This window comes from Telopea speciosissima, chromosome 1 (genome assembly GCF_018873765.1).
Source record: "Telopea speciosissima isolate NSW1024214 ecotype Mountain lineage chromosome 1, Tspe_v1, whole genome shotgun sequence".
NCBI lineage: Eukaryota > Viridiplantae > Streptophyta > Magnoliopsida > Proteales > Proteaceae > Telopea > Telopea speciosissima.
In genome coordinates this window covers 50,764,718-50,773,746 of record NC_057916.1, presented here as the reverse complement: position 1 = coordinate 50,773,746, position 9,029 = coordinate 50,764,718, and the positions used below count along the sequence as shown (strand labels likewise).

At 40.8% G+C, this 9,029-nt stretch overlaps 1 non-coding gene across 1 annotated transcript; it reads right to left on the bottom strand.

Annotated features, from left to right (window-relative positions):
- Positions 1-208: 208 nt before the first annotated feature.
- LOC122649211 lies at positions 209-315 on the bottom strand. The gene has a single exon (XR_006331186.1). It is a non-coding gene; the product is annotated as a small nucleolar RNA R71 (small nucleolar RNA).
- Between the last annotated feature and the right edge of the window lie 8,714 nt (positions 316-9,029).

Genomic DNA, 9,029 nt, shown 5'->3' with positions numbered 1-9,029 from the left:
TCTCTTCCTTAGGGAATTTGAGGAGGTCTGTGTTCTAATTAAGGTCCAGAATTTAACTGATGATGCAGTTAGGCTTAGGTTTATACCCTTTGCCCTGAAAGATCAGGCCAAGAAGTGGCTCTATGGACTGCCAATAAACTACATTAATACTTGGGATGAGTTCACCATTGTCTTCTTGAGAAAATTCTTCCCTCCTCACAAGACCAATAAGCTTAAGAGTGACATCTTCCAGTTCAGGCAGAAACCACATGAGTCCTTCTCTAAGTTCATGGAGAGATTCAAGGACCTCCTTTTAGAATGCCCTCACCATGGTTTTGACTTGTGGTAGCTATGCCAAATTATTTATGAGGGCAATGACTTTCAGACCAAGCAACTTTTAGAGTCTATGTGTCCTGCAGGCTTTACCTCTTTTTCTAATGATAATGATGCCTGGACATTCTTGACCAATTTGGCTGACAAGACTAGGGAGTGGGAATCTTCCCAACAGACTGAAAGAACCACAAAGGGGTATCTCATTGAGGGTGTGCCAGCCAAAGAGGCCAAACTTGACAGCCTCATCAAAAGGTTGGAGTCCATAATCCCTAAAGAGCCTATGCCAGTTCACCAGGTCAACCATGTGTCAATATGCAATTGGTGCCATACACCTGGACATCTTTTGGAGGAATGCCCCAACATCTTTGTGGGTAATTCCAACACTGAGAATGTGAGTGCTCTCTACCAAAATAACCCATATAGCAATACTTACAATCCAGGATGGAGAAATCACCCCAATTTCTCCTGAAATCAAGGGAACCAAGCAGGCCCATCCAACTTTAACCATCAAGGCCAACTTGGTGTCCAAAGGCCCAACTTTGCATCATAAAACCAAGGGATGTCTCCTAACCCCTTTCCCCCTCGTCCTCATTTAGGATCCACTATGAATTCTGCTAGGCCTCCTCTCCTTGCCCCTTATCAGCAACCCACAGGGTTTACCAATACAGGAGAGGCAATAAGAATAATTGAGCTGGAGAAAAACATGGCCCTTCTCTTGACAAGCCATAATAACATGGAAAAGCAACTCACCCAGCTTGTCACAATCTTGCATGAGAGGGAAATAGGGAAGCTACCTAGCCAACCTGAGCCAAATTCTAGGCATCAGGTTCATATTCAGTAAGGTACCCAAGCTCCTCCACTCAATGTTGTACAAGGCTAACAACTTCAAGGCCCTCCGGCCAGGTTAATGTTGTATATGCTTTAAGGAGTGGCCGTGAGTATCAACAGGCTAGTACACCTCAATCTTTAGCATCTCATACTCCTGTTGACTCTCCCCCTTCTGAAGAGGCCGTTGTAGTGCCCACTGTTCTAGGTTCGTCTGATGAACCTGAAGAAATTCCAAATGATTTGGTTGAGAAAACCAAAGATGATTCTGTTGAGGAAGTTAAAAAGACCAACCCTGAAAAAATTTATACCCCACCTGCCGCTTTCCCAAATAGGTTGGTTAGCAAGAAGTCTCCTTATATGGAGAAGATATTAGATGTGTTCGAACAGGTTTAGGTGAATATCCCCTTGTTGGATGCCATTGCCCAGATCCCCACTTATGCTAAAGTCCTCAAAGACTTATGCACCCAAAAGCGGACCACCAATGTGCCCAAAAAGGCATTTTTGGCTGCTAACATTAGCTCTCTCATCTCACAGCCAGTAGCAGCCAAGCATAAGGATCCTGGAAGCCCCACTATTTCTTGCACTATAGGCAATACCACTATTGAACATGCCTTATTGGACCTTGGTGCAAGTATGAACCTCTTACCCTTTCATGTCTACCAACAATCGGGATTGGGAGAGCTGAAACCCACCTTAGAGTTAAAGGCATTGCCCTCCAACCTCAAGTATGCCTTCCTAGGGCAAGATCATACTCTCCCTGTTATTATTGCTTTTGATTTGACTTCTATTCAGGAAGAAGAGTTGATTAAGCTTCTAAAGGACCATAAGGAAGCCATAGGTTGGACCATGTCTGACATCAAAGGTATTAGTCCCTCCATTATTCAACATCATATTCATCTGATGGAGAGTTCCAAACCTTCTAGGGAACCCCAAAGAATGGCTAATCCTGTGATGAAAGAGGCAATCAAGAAAGAGATCCTAAAGTGCTTGGATGAGTTGGATCATGGCATTATTTATCCTATTTTTGATAGCCAATGGGTGAGTCTTGTGCAGGTTGTGCCTAAGAAAGGAGGAGTCACTGTAGTTGAGAATGCCAATAATGAGTTGATTCCAACCCGTATCCAAACGGGATGGAGAGTGTGCATTGACTACAGGAAATTGAATGCGGCAACATGAAAGGACCACTTCCCCTTGTCTTTTATTGATTAGATGTTAGAGAGATTAGCTGACCATGAATATTATTGTTTTCTTGATGGTTATGCAGGCTATAACCAAATCCTTATTGCTCTAGAGAACCAACATAAGACCACTTTCACATGCCCTTATGGAACTTTTGCTTACCGGCGTATGCCTTTTGGGCTTTGCAATACCCCTGCTACATTCCAAAGGTGCATGATGAGTATCTTTTCTGATATGGTAGAGCACTTCTTAGAGGTGTTTATGGATGATTTTTCTATTCACGGCTCTACTTTTTCTAATTGCTTGCATCATCTCTCTTTGGTTCTCAAAAGATGCATAGAAAAGAACTTGATCTTGAATTGGGAGAAGTACCACTTCATGGTGAAGCAAGGCATAGTTCTTGGTCACATTGTGTCCAAAGAGGGGATTAAGATTGATAGATCTAAGGTGGACCTCATTGCCAATTTACCACCACCCAAGAGTGTGAAGGACATTAGATCTTTTCTTGGCCGTATAGGTTTTTACAGAAGATTCATCAACGATTTTAGCCAGATAGCTAGACCTCGCACTTCCTTTTTAGCAAAGGATTGCCCATTTGATTTTTCTCCTAAGTGTCATAAGAGTTTTGAAAAATTGAAAAGAGCATTGACCTCAGCCCCCATTATGCAACTCCAAAATGGACAGTGCCATTTGAGCTTATGTGTGATGCCTCTGATTTTACTATAGGGGTTGTTTTTGGGTAAAGAATCAGCAACTTGCCCCATGTGATTTATTATGCTAGTAGGACTCTTGATGATGCACAGCTTAATTATACAATCACTGAAAAAGAATTTTTAGCTGTTGTGTTTGCTTTAGAGAAATTTAGGTCCTACTTGGTTGGATCACATGTTATTGTTTACACTAACCATGCACCTATCAAATATCTTATGCATAAGAAAGATGCCAAGGCTTGCCTCATTAGGTGGGTCCTTTTGTTGTAGGAATTTGATCTGAAAAATTAGGGATAAGAAAGGTAGTGAGAATTTGGTTGCAAACCATTTATCCTGGCTGCCTAATTCCTTGACTGTTGATTCTCCAGTCAACGAGAACTTCCCTGATGAGTATCTAATGGCAGTGTCTAGTGAACCTTGGTTTGTAGACATTGTCAATTATCTGGTTACGGGTGTGACACCTACACATTGGTCCACCTAAGATAAGAATCATTTCTTTTCACAAGTAAAATATTTCTTTTGGGACTATCCTTATCTCTTTAAGATTTGTCTAGATCAAGTAATTTGGAGATGTGTTCCTGATCATGAGCAACAATCTGTCTTATCTTTTTGCCATGATCAGGCATGTGGAGGCCACTTTGGGCCTAATAAGACTACAGCCAAGGTTTTACAGTGTGGATTTTATTGGCCTAGTCTGTTTAAAGATGCTTTTTCCTATTACAAGGCGTGTCCTTCATGCCAATCCTTAGGGCGTCTCTCTAGGAGAAATATGATGCCCCTCAACCCAATTCTGGTGGTTGAGGTGTTTGATGCATGGGGTATTGATTTCATGGGGCCTTTCCCTAACTCTTTTAGTAACCTGTATATATTACTTATTGTGGACTATGTGTCAAAAGGAATTGAGGCTATTGCTTGTAAGACCAATGACCACAAGGTGGTTGTGAAATTTCTGAAGGAGAACATCTTCTCCCATTTTGGTACTCCCCGTTTTATCATTAGTGATCGAGGCAAGCATTTTTGTAACTGGCCTTTTGAGGCCCTCATGAGAAAATATGGTGTGATCCACAAGTTAGCCACACCCTACCATCCCCAAACCAGTAGCCAGGTTGAGGTTTCAAATCGACAGATAAAGCAAATTCTTGAGAAAACCATCAACCCGAACCGCAAGGATTGGTCTAACCGATTGGTAGAAGCTTTGTGGGCCCATAGGATAGCCTTCAAGACCGATCTTGGTCAATCTTCATACCGTCTGGTGTATGAAAAGGTATGTCACTTACCTGTAGAGATTGAGCACAAGGCCTTTTGGGCTATCAAGAAGCTTAACTTTGACCTACCCACTGCAGGTGCCCATAGGAAACTCCAACTATCTGAGTTGGAAGATATTAGGAATGAGACATATGAGAATGCCTGGATTTACAAGGCAAAAACCAAGGCTTTCCATGATAGGCACACTTTGAGAAAATCTTTTGAGGTAGGCCAGAAAGTTTTGTTGTACAATTCTCGTTTGCATATCTTTCCTGGTAAGTTGGGCTCTAGATGGGATGACCCCTATATAGTTCAGATTGTCTATCCTCATGGGGCTGTTGAAGTCCTCAATCCCAGTACAGGAGCTACTTTTAAGGTAAATGATCAACATTTGAAGCCATACATTGAGATGCCTACTCCAGTTGAGGAAGAGGTCATGGATCTCTATGAGCCTCTTTACCTTGACCACTGATATCCTGGTATGTATCCCCTCCCTTGTCCTTATTCTTTCTTTTCTGCATGCATTGAGGACATTGTATGAATTGTGATTGTGGAGATAGTTTGGTTATGTGCATAAGTCTCTTCGATTTGCAAAGCGAGAGAAAGAGGGAATTAGGTTTCCTAGCATGCGAAATAATAAAAAATCCCTTTTCAAGGACGGTAGTTGGTTTATATCCAGTGATGGGGATTGAGTTTAAAAATATGAGTGCTATTTCATTTAATGGTTAGATTCCTCTATGTGTTTATGGACCCTTTGATCTTTTGGCTAGTAGTTGAGACCAATTTGTTTGTGGCAAGGCAAGGCATGAAAGTGAAAGAAAAAAAAAAAAAGGAGAAACAGAAAGAAAAGTGGAATTCCTTGGGACTAAACAGGGCACTGTGCCTCTTGAAGCAGGGTGACTTGATCGAAATCCCTTGGAAGGAAACTCACAAAAAAAAAAAAAAAAAAAAACTCTTGCATCAATGTCTCAATGTCTTATGGATATATGCAAAAAAACAAAGCTACCAAGTATTTGGGTGTCTGGTGTATGCTCCACCATGTCATTCAAAGAACAGTAGTGAAGTAGAAATAGAGTTTGTGGTTAAGAAAAGAAAAGAAAAAGCTTTTGCCTTAATGCCTGAAAAAAAAGTATGGTCAACAATACTCAATGCCTAAGTCTTTGGTTCCATCGATGCTATGAGTGGTTTACTTGAAGGTGAGTACTATTCAGAAAATATGAGGAGATCCCTTAACCTTGATGCATGCTTGTTACTTGAATTGATGTGGGGTGATAAAAATCAAGTGTGGGGGAATTTTTGGCTCCTTAATCTTTAGTTGAGTATTTCTTTGAGATTGTGTGCACTATCTTACTTATGCCATGAGAAAAATTTACATCATTCTTTTTTATTTATTGAATTTTGGGTGTATATTCACTGCAAACACCCACGAGACACAACTCATCCACTAGGGGTAACCTAAGGGTTTAAAGGCTTGTTGCACATGCTAAGTGCAACTGTGATTCCTACGAAAGTGAGTTAGGATTTTTTGCATTCTAGGTTAGTTTTTCTTTTGCTTTACTTAAGGACAAGTAAAGTTCAAGTGTGGGGGAATCTGATGAACACATTTATGTGTGAAATCTTAGGGCATAAAGCATACTTTTTACCACATTGGACAAAGTTACTTTGGTGCTTTCTTGTGCTTTCAGGTTTTGGGCTATTTTGAGCTATTTTGGACTATCGGGAGCTGTATGTCCCAAGTTACACGTAAAGTTATCATTTTTCTTTCCATGGCTGTAAAGAGAACTAAATTTGGAGCAAGTTAGACGTGACGGAATGCAAGTACGCATTCGTCTAGCCCACCGTACAGTTGATTATTCTTTTCAACCCAAGAAAGGATAATGGGTCAGAAAGGAGTTATAGTGCAAGCCCATAGTCATTCTACCACTGCCCAAGGACATTTTTGACATTATAGAAGATATTTCTAAGCAATGGTGGAGATCTATTGCAAGTACAGGGCCATTTTGGAAATTTTGCATTCTTAAAGAGAGAGAATGACTGCTACCCACATGGAGGAACCCACACTGCCACTAGGTTCCATTATTTTTGAAGGCCCACTACTGTCCATGATTTTTATTGGGCTGCATTTAATGTCCACGATTTTTAGAGGACAATTGGGGATTTTATTATTTGGTTGAGTGGAATCCTAGTCATCACTCTCTCTCTCTCCTCCAACTTTTCAAGGGCACTTTTAGAATTCTACTTGGGATAGATTTATTTTGAAAGATATTTTCTCACCTATAGAAAGTTGAAAGGTCAAAGATACCTTGATCTCATTGATTGGAGAAGATATCTACAAAGAAAAGGAAGCACAAGTTAGAATTAGAAAGTTACTTTTTAATAAATAGAAGGTTTATGTATCTAGGATTCTTTTCTCTCCCTCTTTCTATTTTTTTTCTTTTTTCTTGGGATTCAAGGCAATGTAAAGGAGGAAGGAGAAGAGAATATTCTCTTTTCTTAGGGAATATTTCTCCCACACTTCCCTCTTCTCTCTTCTCCTCTCTTCCCCCTATAAATACCCCTACCCTCTCCTTTGTAATGTGGCTCATTCATTAGTGAAATTTCTTCTCTTCTTTTCCTTCGAAATTGTGATTTTTGGCTTTCTAGTTTTTAGTTTTGATTTCATAAGATTAGTTCTTTCAAGTTCTTAGTTTTAATTTCATAAGTCTAGTTTAATGGTTGTAATAGTTTCAGTTTAAAGCTTCCTAGTCTAAGGTATCTCATTCTCTAAACATTTAATTTCATCAAGGTATCTCATTCTCTAAACCTTTAATCTTATTCTCCCTCTCCTCTATCTCTCTCTATCTTCTTCTTCTTCTCCCTCTATTTCTTTTATTTTTTTATATGGTTGTGGTTTGTGGATGTACTTTTATTCCCTTATTTCTTTTTATGTGGTTATTATGTGTGGCTGCAATTTTATTCCTTTCAATTCGCTTTAGTTTGATAGGTTAGATGCTTATGAGTTAGGATGCATTAATTTTCATTAGTTTAATTAGTTTAATTTAACACTTTAATTTGGTTCACTTTGCATTACTTTTAAGTTTGTTAAATAGAGTGGCGCATATCTCCTCGTGTTCAACCCGTAGCTACGATTGACCCGTACGCTTGCGGTAATTATTTTAACTCAAACAGCTGCCTTGTACTGCCTCAGATCTAACATGCAAATAGATTGCATGGAAGATCTGAGGGTTATTCATGCGATTTTACTGCTGTTGTTTGCCTGGGACTGAAATCAGTGCTTGTGCCTGGCTGCATTGCTTATTTGCACCCAGAACAGGCAGTCTGGGCTTGGATCTATGCACACAAGCTGCTCTCGGCCTAGCCCTGTGTTGTAGCAGCCTTTAACCACCCTATTTTACCTGGGATCACCCTTGCATGCAGCCCAAATCATTGCCATAAGCTGGAACCCAGCTGGGCTTCTATTCTCTGTGCTGACTGGACAGCTCCTGGCTGCCAAATGGTGGGCCCAGGTCATGATCCGTGTTGACTACTAAAAACTAATCCTCATGGGATCCAAAAACATTCTGCATGCAAGTTGGGTCGACCTAGGCACTGCCCATGATGAAAATTCCAAGGTTTGGAGCATGTTCACGTCTCAAACAGGCTTTGGGCGATGCACCTATCGTCCAGAGAATGAAAGAGGGCTGATTTGATGTCCTGCCTCTGTGGGCCTCCACCCGTGGGCCATGAACAGTGTAAGGAGGTGGTAAGTGACCAAAATACCCCTCCTCACATCTATCCATCATTATTTACACCTTGGGTACCCAATTGGGCCCCACAGGGCCTGGTAACCCTGCCAATGATGGCTCAGCTACACTGCTGACCAAAGGACTGAATTGTGAGACTATCGGGACCAGTTACTATGTGTCACACTGATAAAATACCAGACTTGACCCTAATACACATCTTCGGATGATGCACTGGAACATGGACCCTATGGCCAAGTGTAAGACCTAGAGAATTCCAAGTGATACCAGACTGAACACCGAGTCAGACCTGTGAGCCTAGATCAACACTAGGACATCCAAGAATAGTTTGGAATATTAAATAACACAATTCTGATTTATACTTTAGGATGTGATCCCGCGCTCAAGGTACACTGCCAAACTCTAGCCAAAACTGAAATAGCAACTGAACCTATAGAACCAGACCAAGGTGAGTGGAATGTTATCGCGTATGTAGATGTAACATAAATTACATGCTAAATTTAAATTTTATAATAATAACGTTGTAATGCATATTTAATTCATGAATCTTTAAAATTCAATACAACACTGTGTTGACTGCTGGAATTATGCTTGAATACTCTATGCTGATAATGAATGCTAGACTAGACGTTGTAGCCAGCTTGGAAATGAGGCCTGTGGTAGCCCGTAGAATGGGATACGGTTGACACCGCCCGACTCATATGATGCCATATAGACATGGGGTAAGAGTTTCATCACCCATGCTACACACCCTTGCCAACAGGGGTTAAGGTGTTGGATGCCTATGGGAGTGACCATATATATGAGAAAAGAAAAGAAATATGTTTGCACCGGAATGGTGATTATGGGCTATAGGTCGAACTATAAGCTAGAAAAGAAAAGAAAAGAGAAACAGGGATGGATGCCTCACAGGTTAATCACAGAGGGCTGGTTGGGCTGACCTTGGTGAACGAATGCGGGAGCTAATTGGTCCTCTCTGACAACTCAATGGATGTATCGTGGGAAGGGGTTA